At 37.2% G+C, this 17,488-nt stretch overlaps 1 protein-coding gene across 1 annotated transcript in view; it reads left to right on the forward strand.

Moving 5' to 3' along the window:
- The window catches only part of Ocrl (Oculocerebrorenal syndrome of Lowe), a 537,079-nt gene that overhangs the window by 38,007 nt on the left and 481,584 nt on the right, over positions 1-17,488 (forward strand). Inside the window, exon 2 of the mRNA XM_090396332.1 lies at positions 2,568-2,763. The gene's annotated coding sequence lies outside the window, so the exon portion shown is untranslated. The remainder of the gene's footprint in view (positions 1-2,567; positions 2,764-17,488) is intronic.

Consider the following 17,488-nt stretch of genomic DNA (forward strand, 5'->3'; position numbering starts at 1 on the left):
TCTCTCATCAGCTGTATAAATCCATTTATTTCCTTGCCTGTGAGCATTCCTACTCCTCTATGTCCTCATAGTTGAAATTCCCCATAATAATTATTCAACCTGTACTCATCATGCTAATGTGAGTGCATGTCATCTTCATTCTCCCTTATACTCTCTGGATTATAGCAGCAGAAAATTACATTTAGTCCTGTTGGCCTCTGTCTCACACCAGATAGTCTCCAATCAGCTGCCCTTTGAATCTCTGACCTCCTGATTTACTTCTACTCTTTTTGGCTTTTATTCCTCTGCTACCATTAGCAGAACCCCTACCACCATCCTGTTCTTTCTGTCCACTCTGAAGACACTGTACATCCACCTTATATAAATCTTTTCTTCCATTAACTTCACTCCACAAATCCACAAACTCCACACCATTCTTCCTGCACAATCTGCATACTGAACTCATTTGCAGTCATATCTCACTGTCTCTGTTTGCCTCTATCATACCTCGAATGATAGAGGCAAACTATATTCTCATATATCACACCTATATGTCTCATATGTCACCTACTAAGTCATTTGTACCAGTTAAAATAAACATCTCTTTCACCTTAACTCTCTGCATCCTTTTGGATGCCATATGGATAACAAAATTATTTTTTACCAAATACATATATCACAGTTCTCATACAAACTCTGGAAAAGCTTGGAAAATTGATTATGTGTGATTGTATTTATTTATTTGCCATTACATCCTTCTGAATGTTATAAACACTATTGAATTAGCATCCTTTCAGTCTTCTTTTGAATTCGGGGAAACAGAAAAAAGTCTGGTGTAAAGTAGGTGGTTGCACACTGCAGCCAGTTTGGGAGTTGGAAACATCTGTATGTTGAGTGCAGTGTGAACAGGCACATTATCATGCAGTTACTGACTGTTCCAAATTGTTCTACATATGCTTAATACCTGATTCTTGCTGAAAATATTATTCACTATCTCTAAGTAGTAATCACTGGTAATAGTCCTTCCTTCTGAAAAGAATTTCTTAAGAATTATAAGGTTCCTGGTCCTTTCTGGCTGTGTGTCCTGACGATCATCTGCGACACCCTCTCTGCCCAAAATGTACACAGAATGTTCCTACAGAAAAGCATCTTAAGGTCAACTGGTTTGGGTTGGCAGGAATTTCAAAACCATATGTTAATGCTTCGCTAGTGCTTTCTCTTGGAATGATACTTGTGTTTTATATATATACACACACTGCTTGGAAAGAAGTCAGTGGATACCCCCCCCCCAACCCAAGGTGCATTGTGAAATGTAATGAGTCACATGTTTGTAGCCAGTATATATATTGGAGGAATATGATGCTCCCAAGTCATTGTAACTGTGTCTGGGTGAAATGGCTGCTAGAATGGAACTGATGATAATTGAAAGAGGTATTGTCATAGAAGACCATGTTGCAGGCCTATTTGTTCAGCAAATTGTTGACAAATTTGGCCATCCTAAGTGAACAATCAGTGATACCATACTGAAATATAAGCACTGGAATTAACTTTAAGTGCTACCTGCAGTGGACAACTCACCACACTCACCGAACATGACTATAGGGTGCTACGAAGGATAATATGCAAAAGTCACCATTTATCAGCTGACACATTGAATGCAGAGAATCGGGCATCGACTGGAACACTTATCTGCACAAAAACATTCACAACCAAGGCTCGCAACATGGGTTTCTATGGTAGGCCCGCAGTATGCACAGAAGCCCCACATTACCCAAACCAACATGCAGTGTTGTCTTTAGTGGTGCAAAGAACATGTACAGTGCAATGTGAAAGCTTGGAATGCTGTGTATGGAGTGATGAATCATGCTATAACCTGTACCGATAAGATGGAGGAATGTGGTGTGGGAAATGACTGGTGAATGTTTCTTACCAGAGTTCATAACCACAAATATGAAATTTGGAGGTGGCAGTGTGATGGTGGTTCTGTTTTTCCTGGTTTGGTCTCAGACCTCTGTAGTGCCACAAACATTGAACTCCAAGAGGTATCTGAACATTCTGGATAATGCACTGCTACCTACTTTGTGGTGTTTTTACAGAACTGACCATTCTCTTTGAGCAAGACAATGTGCCGTGTCATGTCTGCTGCTGCTGTTATTGCATAGTTTCTGGACATGAATGTCAGTACACTTGACTGACCTCCACAGAACCCTGATCTCAATCCTATTGAATATCTGTGGAATGCACAAGAACATTATAGATCATTGCATGCTTACAGGAAGAATAATCTAAAATTCCCATTGATCGTTATTATATGCTTGAGGATTGCTGTAAGAAAAGAAGGCCTGCATCTTATTAAGGTGGGTATCATGGCTGTTTGTTCCTCAGAATATGGTGTCTGTTGACTTCTTTCCAAGCAGTTTATTTGTGTGTTATTACTTTTTTTTTTTTTTTTAATTGAGCCTCTTTCATACTCTGTGTATGAAAGAAATCACTGTGTTTATATTTTTAAACTTTGTATACTGAGAGAAATTAGTATGAACCTCTTTGTTAAGTTTGGATTTTGATTACATTTTGTGTTTACTCTATAGGAACTTCACTGTGTGTGTATGAACTGATGACATCAGTTCTTGCTAATCTCTGAAGTCCTTTGATGATAAATTTGGGCCATTAAAAAGTCTATTCTGCCAAGTTCTACATATTTCTTAGTATTCTTTTATTTTTCAAAGGTTACTTATCTTCATGCATGTTGACTTGTGGTGTACAGAATGTACCAGAAGTTTCCAGGTGACTACATAATTTTAATTACTTTCTTTGTTCTTGTTCATCACTTTTAATTTAAATAATTGTACCTTTTCAAAGATAAATATTCAAATAATTATTCAATTCTATTTGAATAAATCACTAATAGAAATAAATCATATGGGTTATTTATTAACTGACAGGTGTAAATCACATATATATTGGGAAGTAAGTGTAAATTTTCTAATTTTTATTGCGTTTATTTAATCAGTTATAATAAACCATGCCCAGTTGTCTTTAAATCTGATTGAAATGACGTTATCCAATGATTGTAATGTAGAAGCAGTTTAAATCATTTCCATCTTGTTTACTTGTCATATTTCAAATGATTTCTGCAATATAATTATTGAATAAGTTTTGTTGCATTGTCAAGGATATCTTGTTAGAAATGTGTCTTATGAGTAGGTGAATCCTTTTCTAGGGTATAGGTTTGAAAATATGTCATATGATCGAGTTACTAATATGATAAGTTATAAAAAATCAACAGGGCAAGATTTATTTTAGATTTATGTTATATTATCATGATAAATACCTCTTGTAACACTCAGGTGCAATTACCATATTCAATTTTCAGTGTAAATGGCACTTTTACTATAGTTATTCATCATGTATAATAGTATTACTCACAACATCACAAGAAGAAGGTAATTAAGATTATTTATTATATTAATTAAATTAGGGAAACAAAACACACGTGTTAAAAAGATTATTTTACTGATTACAAATAAAATCTTATTTGTAATCAGTAAAATAATCTTTTTAACACGTGTGTTTTGTTTCCCTAATTTAATTAATATGAATGCTGATCACCATGTAACCTTAAAAGAAAAAGATTATTTATTAACCTGCTATTATTTTACTGAATTTCAAACCAGTATCTTTGAAGTTGAAAATCATTCATTACAGTTATAGCATACACATGCATGTGCACACACACTGAGAGAGAGAGAGAGAGAGAGAGAGAGAGAGAACAAATGCTTGTGTAGTTGTGGAAATAGTGCAGAATTAACATGGGCAAAACAGTTAACATCTTTTCACATTACCTTCCAATGCTGGATAAAATCAAGCTTTTATAGGTTAGATTAAAGGTGATCTTACAATGACTTTTTCTGACATTTTTGGTAATTTGGAAAAACCTACCTCTTTCTCAAAACATAGTTTATTGAGCTTTAGGGGTGTCTGATTACTGATTCCAGAACTAGTTTCTGAGACTTTTACCAGGTTTCACGTAATATTGTAGTTTATTTCCATTTAATCATTGTGAAGGCATGCCCAACACATGGTCTTTTAAATTACAATCATAGTGAATGTATTTCTTACATTCTTCAAGACAGATGTTAAATGAAGTTCTGTTTGTATGTAGTAGAAACAGGACACTTTATATATTCTTCAGTGTCTTGGAGGATGGAATTTGCTCTTAGGAGGATGGATTAGAAATGCTTGTTTGATGTGCAGTTTAAATGTAGTATGAAGATTTTATTTATTTATTTAGCACTTTTGTTAACTCTCCTATTTTATCCTGAATACTGTCTCAAACATCTTTATGCAGTCAGTGACTCATTGCAGGAGGCCTATACAACTATTATTTGCACAATACCTGCTGTACTGATCTCATTCACTGATAGAGCATGCACTACCTCCTCTGGCAACTCATTCTACCAATTCATACTCTTACACAATTTCTAGAGAGTGACTCACCTGTTTCTCTCTGTTCCTGCCATATATTGAAAAAAAAAAAAAAAAATCCTTATAGAGAGGTATTCTATCAGATGCCTTTTCAAAGTTCAGAAATATCATGGTGTAATCATTTCCTTTATCCAATTTTGCTCACTTTATTATAAAATGTAAGTAAATTATTAAGGGAGCACCTACCTTTTGCAAAGCAGTGCTATCCTATCCACCATTGAATATCATATTCCCATCGTCCCATTCTTGAATTTTAGCATTAACCAACTTTTTCACACTACCACTGAGATATTAATTGATCTATACTTTTCCTTCTGTCTTGGAATTACCTTTATGTAATGAGGCTATCCTACCCTCTTTTCACTCCCATGGAACCTTCCCAGAGTGGAGACTTAAATTAAACAACTACATCAGAGGCATTGCCAGTTCTCTTGTGCATTTGTGTGGCACACAAATGCACGTCTTGCACTGTCAGTAGAGACGGCCCTGGTGGCATGCTAGACAATATGCCATCCAGTCCCACTGGTGTATTTGCATTCACATTTTTCAATATACTGAGCACCTCTTGTTCGTCTCCCTCAATGCTTACATCAGTCTCTGTCATATCAGCAACTGCAATTCTCCCCCTGGATGATACACTCTTGCAAAGCAATCACTTAGTTATTGAGCTATTTCTTCTTCTGTCACTATCCTACCATCAGCAATGAGTTAAGTTATTCTTCCATAATTGTTCATTCTCTTGCTACATAACAAAAAAACTCTTTTGGATTTTATTCTGTCTGATTAGCTAATCTTCTCTTATAATCTGATTTAACCTTCCTTATCATGCTAGTTATCCTTCTTGCCTACCCTCTGTATTGCTCATGAGCATGTTGATCATTTTTTTTTATATATTTCCTCCACAATTTTTTTTTTCAGCTTCAGCTTTATTTCACTACTGATTCATTTAATCTCAATTTAGTTTTTCCTCCTGACTTTGGGTATGCAGTTTGATACTGCCTCTCAAACAGTTCCTGATCACTTCCCATACATTATTTCTTTGTAGCTTCTTACATCATGCCATGGCACTGCTCTTAGCTGCCACCAAGTTTCTCATAATCACCAATGTAGTTACATATAAACCATTTCTTGAATGAGAATTCTGCTTATTAAACTCCTCTGAACAAGACTGCATGGTCATTTTCCCAATCAGAGGTGAAGTTGCTGTTTTATTTCTGGATAGATCTTCTGATGCTGTTACCAAATTGAACATGCTCAAACTCATTTCACATCCCTCTCGCCATAGTTCAAGTCCTCCATGATAACTGCTCAGCTTACATACATTGTGCTAATCTGCCAATGCATGGCATACATTTCTTCCTCTGGTCTATATAAGCAAACAACAGTATAATTTGTTCCATTGGCCTCTATCTCATACCAGATTGCCTCAAAAGAACCATCTCTCTGAGATCTAAAATTTTATCTTCCTTAACTTGTATATTTGTTGGTTGAAGTTCCTGCTATCATTACTAATACCCCTCTTCCACCTGTCCTGTTTTCTCTATCCTCTCTGAAAATAAAGTATCCCTTACATTCTATCCCTGTAATTATATTATTTTCTCTCAACCAGGTCTCACTGATGCCAATAATTTGCCCAAAATGAGCTGACAATACCAAAAACTCCTCTCCTTTGTTTCTTATACTGGTGATATTTGAGTACATGCATTTTAACATCCTCTTGGGCTCACAGTTACCCTTACATAATATCATTTCCAACCCATTCAGATTCGAAACCTATGAAACTACACTGTTTTTCACAGTTATTTCTGTACTCACACTCATTAGTTTTTGGGATATCTGGACACATGATTGATTGTGTTCCCTGATACATCTAGTTTCTGCGAATTTGCACATCCATCCTCTCACCAAAAACAATACTTTCTTCAAACATCTCACTCCAAAACTATTGAAATACAGTCCATCAGGCATATACAAGTCATTTAATTTATCAAATTCACTCAATATATCTATAAACTGTGCATCATCCTTCTGTACAGTCTTCTCTTTCAAATACTGGCAATCATGGCTTTTCTTCTGAATTGCACTATTGTACCCAGGCAGCAAACTCACAATCTTTGTTTTGTCGCTCTTCGTTTTTGTTTCTTTCAGCAACTCTTTAATTTCCTCTCTCATTGCATATTTCTCACCTTTTAAATTATTTTAGCCTCCCAAAACAATCAACTCTCTGTCTTCTTTCTTTTGCAAACTAACAGCTTCACTAACATCCTTGAGCTTTGCACCTAAAAAAAAAACATGCTTTCATCACTTTCTCATTAAGTACACCTCTTTTCATTGAATTTATATACAATACCTTCTTCTTAATCCTTATGCCCTCTGGACTTTAATTCTCTGTCCACCATTACTCCCAAGTCTCTAGTCTCATCAATTTCCTGCAATACAGTAACATCAATGTGATACAGAGTATATAACATTTTCAACCTAAAGTTGCATAACCTTACATTTTGCAACATTAAATTGATAATTATTATCCTTTGCCCACGATGACAATTTATATAAATCATCTTGCATGATATCTGCATAACCTTTATAAATTATTGTCCTCTCTAGTTTTGCATAATCAGCAAACAACTAAATTTCCCGTCCCCTAAATCTTTTCCTGTATTATCTTTACTTTTAAATTAAAGAGTAGTGGCCCTAGTACAGAACCGTGAGGCTGAGGCACTCCACTAGTCATTCTCATTTTCCTAAATTCCACTCCACCGTATATTACTCTCTTGTATCTGTCTTCCAGGTTCCTCCATTCCATGCTACTGGCTTCATATTCATTCCCATTTGTAACAATTTTCCTTTGCAAAGTACAGCATTATCATGGCGTAGCCATTGTCATTATCTAATTCTGCTGTCACTCTGTTATAAAATGTGAGTAAATTACTGAGGTTGTACTATTTTTTACAAAGTTATCCTGCCTACGATAGACTATTGCAAAACTTTCTGCTCACTGCTGGGTGGAAAGTTTTGCCTTTTACTTTTAACCAACTTTTCCTATATTTTAACCGCCACTCTTGAGGTGTTAATTCCACTGTAATTTGTTGCTTCTATTTTGGACCTACCTTTATGTAACCTGGAAGACCAGGATATCTTTCTTAGTCTGGTACTTACTTTTCAACTTGTCCAGCTAGGGAAGCCCTACCAGTAGCTTAGCTACCGCTGGCATAGCTCTTGAAGTCATTAGTGCACAGAAGCCTCCTCACCACATCAAGGCAGAGATACCATTAAGGAGGATGTACCATTAGGGTGGAGATTCCATTAAAGTAGCCACATGGAATGTACAAAGCATAACAACAAAGGAATTAGAATTAGCAAAACAACTAAAAACTAAAAATATTAATATAACTATGATAACAGAGACAAAAAAAAAGAAATTAAAGGGAACAAAAGATATAGATGGTTTTACTATGTTATATACTGAGTTAGCTTTGCATTAGGAACACCCACCTAATAATGTGTTGGTAAACCTCTCTGTACAGTCATGGCTCGAAGATGCTTTGGAACAGATTCCACATGGTGCCGAACATCCTCCATACGTAAGTTGATCCATGTCAGCTGAGGCAACTTCATTAGTTCATGCTCATTCCATGAAGGAGGATTACCAGCTCTCACATCCTATTCTATCATATCCCACACATGTTCAATTGGGTTATAGTCTGGGGAGTTTGGAAGGGCCAAGGCAATGTGGCAAATTCATTGTTGTGTTCCTCAACCACTCAGCAGTTGTACAAGCTCGATGATAAGGTGCATTGTTCTACTGAAAGATGGCACTGTGGGCAGGGTAGAGATCATCCAGATATGGATGGAGATGGTCAGCTAACAGATCCCTGTAGCATTCAGTCTTTGTGGGACTGAACAAGTTTGAACACTTGTTTGAACAAGTGTAGCTGTTTCCGAAATACTGGCACCTGCCCTCCAGGTCCCAATTATCTCACTTCATGCTGTTTACACCAAATGCAAACCTGGCCATCAGCATGGTGCAGAAGAAACTAGACTTATTACTCTAGACAACTTTCTTCCATCTGTCAAAGGTCCATCGCTAACATTCCTTGGCCCATGTGAGGCATCATTTGCAATGCTTGGCCCTCATTATGGGTAACGTTGTTGGTCTCCAGCTGTGGAACCTCAGGGGAAACAAGGTACAGTGCATGTGGAAATGGGATGAACTTCACTGCAGTTGTACTGGTGGGTGAGCTGTGTGAGTTTTGCACATCATTGCTGAGATACCATTCGTGACATTCAATAATACTCACCTCTAGGATCAACCACGAGTGGCTGACAAATGTGAGCCCTTCTGCTGGATGTCTATTCATTGTTAATCCAGTACTGGTACAGTACTATGGGAGCAACCAACACGTGTGGCTATTTCCAAAATACTGACGCCTGCCCTCCGAGTTCCAACTATCTGCCTACGGTCAAATGGCTTATGTCGCCACATTTTCCCATTACTGGCAAATGTTTACTGATGATGTACACAGGATAGGTGTGCCCATTTATAGTAGCTGCACATGATGTTGATATCACGTGCTATCACACCAAATACGTAAATTGGTGTGGGGAGGTATTCCTAATGCAAAGCTAACTCAGTGTATAGTGGAGTAGACCAATATATCAAAGCTTCTAGTGGAGTGGCGATTTTAATAGATAATAAATGGAAAAATGAAATGCACGAAAGTACACTTTTGTAAATGATCAAATTATGATAGTTAAATTACAAACAAATAAAAGTGTCTTAAAATAGGAATATACATTACTGAAGAAAGTAAAAAAGAGGACAGTTTGGTGAGGAACTACAAAAACAGTTAAATAAATCTAATAAAAATGACTATGTATTAATATCAGGAGATCTTAATGATGACATCGTGCTATGTGCAGAATCAAGAGAAGAAGTGGCAGATAAACTGGAAAGATGGAAGAAAGTACTAAAAGAGAGAGGTATGAGACTGACAGAAGTAAGATAGCGTATATGTGTTGCAAAGTGGATGGCAACCAGGAGACAGATCTGGAGCTGGAAGGAAATGTCATCAGGAATGTTAGGGACTTCGGATACTTAGGTTCAACAGTGAAAAAGAGGACGGAGAGGCTGAAAAGGAAGTGGGATGCAGGATACAAGCTGGATGGAGGAACTGGAGAGAGAGATGACATTATGCGATAAGACGGTGCTGATCAATCTAAAAGGCAAAATCTACAGGACAGAAGTGAGACCAGCTAGGACTTATGCTATGGAAACTGTGGCCCTGAGGAAAAATAACATCAGTAGGATGGAGGTAGCAGATATTATTATTATTATGGGCAATTCCAAGGAGTCGACAGACTCATCGAGAGAGTCTGTCAAGAACAACTATTCGACATTCACACAGTATCTGACATACCTTGCCTTGAACTCATTCACAGTCGTAGCACTCACCACAGACTCTGGCAGCTTATTCCACTCATTCACCACTCTCCAAGTAAAAAACCTAGCTCTAACACCCTTGTCGACCACATTCTTGCCCAGCTTCCATGCATGTCCCCTAGTCCTCCCACCACCAGTCCTATTTTCAAAAATATCTTCTGGATTAATCTTATAGAAACCCTTCAGTAATTTGAATGTCTCAATCATATCACCCCTTTTCCGCCTATCGACCAGTTTCTGCAACAAACAAATCTTCAACCTATTCTCATAAGGTTCATTCCACAGACCTGCTATCATCTTGGTCACTCGTCTCTGGATCCTCTCCACTTCCTCCCCATCACGAAGAAACCCTGGTGCCCATAACTGGGCACAGTAGTCCAGATGGGGTCTTATCAAGGCTCAATACAGAGGAACAACACCTTGTTTGTCTCTTGTAAATTTTTCAGAAGCCAAGTGATTTGTTGAGTTGATTTAGCCACTTTTGCAATGTGTCTCCCTAAACTTCAATTCCTTATCCACCAACACTCCCAAATCCCTGGCCTCATCAATCTCCTGAAGTACGGTTCTACCAATATGATATACTGCTGCTATTCTTTTCACCCCAAAGTGCATAACCTTACACTTTGCCACTTTAAATTGACATCCATTTTTCCTAGTCCAGTCCTCCAAACTATCCAAATCATCCTGTAAAATTTTGACATCCTGTGCACTCACAATTGCTCTACGCAACTTTGCATCATCAGCAAACAAGTGAACATTTCCTCTCAGATCCTTTCCTATATCATTGATGAACAAATTGAAAAGCAGTGGTCCTAGAAAGAGCCCTGCGGCACACCACTAGTCACAAGCCGTCTTTTAGATTCAACTCCTGAATATACCACTCTCTGGTATCTCTCCATCTCACCAACCCTATATCCGTCCCCATCTGCTCCAGTTTACTGATTAGGGTTCCATGTGGTATCCTGTTAAAGGCCTTGGCAAGGTCCAGTAGAATCACTGTAAACCCATTACCCTTATCCAGTTCAGCCGTCACTGTGTTATAAAACATGAGGAAGTTACTGAGGCATGATCTACCCTTCACAAAACCATGTTGTCCCCCATACAATATCCCATTTTCATCTATCCAATCCTGTATTTTTTTCTTGACTAATTTCTCTAAGACCTTGACAATGATTCCTGATATGCTAATTGGTCGGTAATTTACAACAGCAGTCTTGGAACCACCTTTATGCAGTGGAACTATTTTCCCTTCTTTCCACCCCCTCGGGACTAACCCAGACCCAAGACTCAAATTAAACAAAATGGTCAAGGGTACTGACAATTCTTTAGCTGCTTCTTGTACGACACGAGCTAGTATACCATCCAATCCCACAGACGTATTGACATTAAGGTTATGCAATAGACTACTCACCTCCACCTCATTCACCACAATTCCTGTATAATCTACTGGTTCATTCGTTTCTGCAATATCACCGCCTGGATGATATATTCTTGCAAAGTACTCACTCAGTAACTCAACTATATCCACTGATTCAGTTACCTCCCTACCATCGGCATTCTTTAAAATCATTCTGCCATATACATTTTTTCTTTTACTTGCAACATATCCAAAAAACTGTTTGGGATTCTCTTTAGCCTGCATGGCCAATGTTCTTTCGTAATCCTTTTTTGCTTTTCTTACCACACTCGTTACCCTTCTGGCCTGTGCTTTATACTGTTCATGTGCCTGCTGGTCACCTTTCTCCTTAAATTCCCTTCATAGTTGTTTCTGTTTTTGCAGCTCAAGCTTAATGGTGTTATTCATCCATTTAACCCCTACTTGATTTATTATTCGGATTCTAGGTATACAGTCAGCCATTGCTTCATGCAAACACTTCTTAACTGCCTCCCATGCACTATCAATTTCTAGTCCATGCAGTTGTACATTCCATGGCACCGAATCCATCAAACTCTTAAGCTTGTCATATCATACTTTCCAGCCCGATAATTCCACATGTACCCTGTCTTAATTGTAAATTCCACACCTTTAGCCACCTCTCAAGTCAAGACCCTATGATCACTCTTACCAGTTGGTGGCAATGTGGTCATATTTGTTACAGCCAAATCCTCAGATGTAATTACTAGGCCAAGCACTCTTTGACCCCTTGTATTTTCCATTACATGCTGTCGCAGATAGTTATCCCTTAATAACCACATAAAATCCAATTCCTTCCTCCTGTGTGCCCTCTCCTCACTCCAATCAATGTGACCATAGTTGAAATCTCCCATAATAATTACCCTCCTTCCACTCATTTCTTCTATTTGCTTGTGCATACTCTCACCACCATCTTTTCCATCACCTGGTCTATAGCAGCACCCAATTGTATATTTTGTTCTGCTAGCCACAATCTCACACCAAATGGCCTCAAATGTGCTCTTTTCTCTATCCTGCAATTCAACTTCTATTCTCCATGGCTGCAGTTCATCAGCTATCATCAACAATACTCCTCCTCCCATTTTATTCTCCCTGTCATTCCTGAACACACTATACCCATCACATTCAATCCCACTAGCTATCTCATCTACAGTCAGCCATGATTCACTAATGCCAATAACTTGTGGTCTGGAAGTGCCAACCATGGCCCAAAACTCTTCCTTCTTGTTCCTAATACTCCTAGCATTAGTATACATGAATTTAAGACCCCCATTAGCCCCAACCCTATCTTGATGCCTTATATTAACTATCCCATTCTGATTTGTTGTCCTTATTCGCTCGGGCATATTATACTCATTCATACATTCAACTGCCTCCCTAAGGACTGTATATCTACTCCCCCCCCCCTTAATAAATCTAGTTTCCCTGATTTTGCACATCCACTACATTCAGCAACACTTTTTCAAGTCTCCCTACACCGTATCCATTCAAATGCAAGCCATCCATCTTATATAGATCCTTTCGACCATCGAACTCACTCCACACGTCCACAAATTCCACACCACTCGTCATACATAACCCACGCATGAAGTCATTTGTAATTATGGCCCTCCTTCTGAACCCTTCTCTGTCATACCGCTGCAAAAGAATAATCATCCTAACTCTCTCACTCTTTTCTTTTGCTACCTCAAACAATTCATTCAGCTTCTCTATCATTTCCATTTTATCTCCTTTCAAATCATTCGTACCTGCCACAACAATCATTTCTTTCACCCTTTCCTTTTGCTTTCTAATAGACTCACTTACATCCTTTATGGTCGCACCAGGTTGGTACGATTTTGTCAAATCCTCTACTAACACACATCATACTAACAAGTCTCCATACAGCACTCTATCCTTCATTTTGTTTATGTTCACACTCATACGCTTATTTTTCCTATCATACTTTTTATTATTGGCTAGTTCACTCATTCGACTTTTGTTCATACACTCTAGCTGCCGTTTTGCCCTTTGTATCACTCCACTCAACAACATGATCTCACTCATTGCATCTATCTCATCTTTTTTATTCTCTGTAAAACCATTAATATGCTCTGAATTAATACTATCATTCACACTTTCTACATTCGCGCCCCCATAGTTCTCTGGTATAACCTCGCCATTTCTTGTCATATCACTATTTTCATCATTCTGAAGTTTGACAAAAGTATCACACTTACGACCCGAAATACACTTTAATTCCTCATTCTCCTTACATTTTCTACACACATTCACTCCTTTATTATCATCTAACCATACTCCGACCGCACTCCGCAAAGCGTACATTTCACAGATAGTACACTGAATCATCTCCTTTATATTACTGCTATTACCATTCTTGAATAAAGATGGTGAATCATCATTACTGGCCACCATTTTCCTTCGTACGGGAGCCATACTTATTTCTAATGTATTTTATCAAATTATAAAATGAAACACCAAAAACACACAAACAGATGCACTAAGATATGCAAGGCAAACAAAACTACATAATATTCAAGTAAATTTATCGACGATAACTTAAAATAACACTTATCTTATTAGGAGCACTCAACAAGCTCAAACGACTACGAATCCCTCTAGCAGCGATGAGAATGTTTAGGTGGATGTGTGCTCTGACCAGAAAGGATTGTCTCAGAAATGACTGTGTAAGGAGAATGGTAAAAGTTACCAACTTAGAGCAAAGATACAGGAGGAAAGATTAAGATGGTTTGGTCATGTGATGAGGAGAGAGGATGAATATGTGGGAAGAAAGGTCATGCAGATGTATGTGCAGGGGTGGAGGAAGTGCAGGTGGCCAAAGAAGAGATGGAGGGAGCTGGTGGATGAGGACTTTAGGATGAAGAACTTGGATGTTGTTACAGCCCAAGACAGGAGGATGTGGAGGAGACTCGCTGAAGACAGCAACCCTATTTATGTGGGACAAGCTGCAGAAGAAGAAGATCTTAATGCTAGAGTTGGAAATAATCCAATCTCAAATCTCTTAGGAAAATATGGAGAACTTTGCATGAATAACATGGTCAAAAACTATTAGACTTCTTTATTTTCAATAATTTTAAAATAACTAATACATTTTTCAAAAAAAGAAAAAAGGAATATAAATAAATATACTTGTAATGGCAGAGGAACAAGATCTGTAATTAATTACATCATTACTAATCAGAAACTAGCTCCACGTGCAAAGATGTACTTTGTTTACGGAGGGAATTAATTTTTTTTCAGATCACCACTTAGTAGTTTCTGAAATGGAAATACTAACAAAATGGAGAAAGGAAGTAAATAAGAATAAACAAGCAATAAAACAAGTATACAAAGTATATCTATTACAAAAAAAAAAAAAAAAAAAGCATTAGAATTCTATATCAATCATGATTAACAGATTACCTAAAAGAAGCCAAAATCAATGAAGGTATTGAAGAAGAATGGAAAACTTTGATAAAGGTAATTCATAAAGAAGCCTCTGAAGTACTTAGAAAGAAAAATAAAATATTAAAAAGAAAAACAGATGGCATACAAATTATTCTTCCAAAAACATACAAAAATAAAAGAAAAATATCTAATACCATAGTACAGGAAGCTCACCAAGATTCTTGGGAGAGATTTATTAATAAATAGAAGACATACATGGAAGTCCATACATAGCCTACAAAATATTAAGGAAATTAAACAATGAAGAAAGAGATACAGTACAAATCTACAACATACAAGAAATATAATGGATAGAACATTATAAGAATTTATAGTATGACTCAAATGTAGTAACAGAAAACAATAATGAAGAAATCAGTACCGATATAAAGGATATAGAAATCAGTACAGAAGATCAGAAAAACTAAAAGAACTAAATAAAGGTATAAAAAAAAGAAAATAGAAAATCAACTGGATTAGATGGCAGAAATACAGAGCCTTGGAAATATGATGGAGAATATTTACACAAATTCTTAAATTTAATAAATAACTGTTGAAGGAAATGTGAGGTTCCATCAGATTTGTCAAAACCTAAGGTTATATATCTATATGTAAGAAAGGAGACAGATGATTATGGAAATTACAGAAGAGTCAGTATATTAAATACTTGCAAAAATTGCAGTAAAATTCTGAATAAAAGACAGAAATATTACAATCTACTTTCAGAAGAACAAAATGGCTTCAGATATGGAAGATCATGTATAGACAATATTTGTGTTAAAGCAAATTATTGAAAAGAAAGATAAGAAGTTAATTTAGAGACTCATCTGGCCTTTATAGATTATCAGAAAAATATATACTTGTTCTATTGCTTGTTTTTTCTTATTTAATTCCTTTATAGATTATGAGAAAAAGAAAAACACACAGAGAAAAATTATGGAATATGGAATGAAAAAACAAGGATATCCGTTACATTTTGAACAAGCTATGCACAGTTTATATAAAGATACAAAAATACAGTTAGGTAATAAAATAACAGACAAGATTGAAATTAATCAAGATCTTAGACAGGGATGTAGCTACTTTCAACTCCATTCAATATATATACAGTGCTTGGAAAGAAGTTAACAGACACCATGCTTTTAACTTCTTTCCAAGTAGTGTATATATTGCATAGAGTTCGAGGTAAGCTGGGAACTAGAAACTGTGAGGAACAAACAGCCATATCACCCACCTTAATAAGATGTAGAACTTCCTTTCTTTGTGAAGACTGGAACAATCCTGCAGGGCATACTTTCCAGAAGTGTATGATAGTGATCAATGGGAATTTTGGACCATTCTTCCTGTAGACATGTAATGAGGTCCTGGACCATTGTGGGGTAGACCTCGACTTCACCTGATGCTCCAGTTCATCCCAGATGTTCGGTAGGATTGAGTTCAAGGCTCTGTGAAGAACACTCAAGTGTGGTCCTGTTCATGTCCACAAACCACACAATTACAGAACCAGCTTTATAACACACAATTTTCTTGCATTATCTTGCTGAAAGAGGCAATTGTTAGTTCCATAGAAACAACACCACAAAGTAGGAAGCATTGCATTGTCTGTAATGTTCAATACCTCTTGGAATTCACAAAAAGAATTCCGAGGCCAAACCAGGAAAAACAGAACCATTACATATTACTGCCACCTCCGAATTTCATGGTTGGGGTTATGCACTCTGGTAAGAAATGTTCACCAGGCATCTTACAAACTCACACCTATCCATCTGCTCATTAGAAGGTGTAGCATGATTCATTGCTCTATAACATAGCTTTGCAAGCTTGCATGCCCAACTTTACATGCCCTTTCACCACTGAAAAATCACTCTGCATGTTAGATTTTGGGTAATGTGGGACTTACATATTGCAGTCCTACCATGGAAACTCATGTTGTAAGCCTTGGTTCTGAGTGTTTTTGAGACAATATTTATGTGTTAAAGATTCGTGTTCCAGCTGCTTCTCAGATCTCAGCATTCAGTGTGTTTGCTGACAAGTGTGGTTTTTGCATACTATCCTTCGTAGCACGCTATGGTCACATTTCGTGAGTGTTGTGGGTCATACACAACAGGTAGCACTTGCAGTTGACTCCATGTGCTTCCATCTCAGTATGTTATCACTGATTGTTGACCTGGGATTCTCCATATTTCAACAATTTGCCAAACAGATAGGTCTGCAACATGGCATTCTATCATAACACCTCATTCAAACTCTATCAGTTTTCTCTTCTCACCCATTTCACCTGAACACAGTTGCACTGACTTGGGAGTATCACATTCCTCTAATTTATACCAACTATAGACACATGACTTGTTACATGGCATAATGCACCTTGCTCAGGGTGATGTCCATGGACTTCTTGAACAGCCAAATTAATGGAAATGTCATTTCCATAGCACATTTCCTTAAAAGACTAGATGAAATTCCATCTACTTACCCTGCCTTATTGACATTTATCATACTCAGTATTAGGAATACATCCTTTCAGTCACTTCTAACACTTCACTAGTCATTATCCTTCTAGGAATAAAGCCTTTAGTACTGGGATGGAACACTCTAATAAAGTGACCATTAAATAGCTCAATTATGTCATCTGCTTTGGTTACCCCATTTCAATCTCCCCTATCATTTTTCCTCCTACTCACTACATAACAAAAAAACTCACTGAAATTCTCCTTGGATTG

This window comes from Typopeltis vanoorti, chromosome 8 (assembly GCF_054136105.1).
Source record: "Typopeltis vanoorti isolate ZY-2024b chromosome 8, IOZ_Tvanoo_1.0, whole genome shotgun sequence".
Classification (NCBI taxonomy): Eukaryota; Metazoa; Arthropoda; class Arachnida; order Uropygi; family Thelyphonidae; genus Typopeltis; species Typopeltis vanoorti.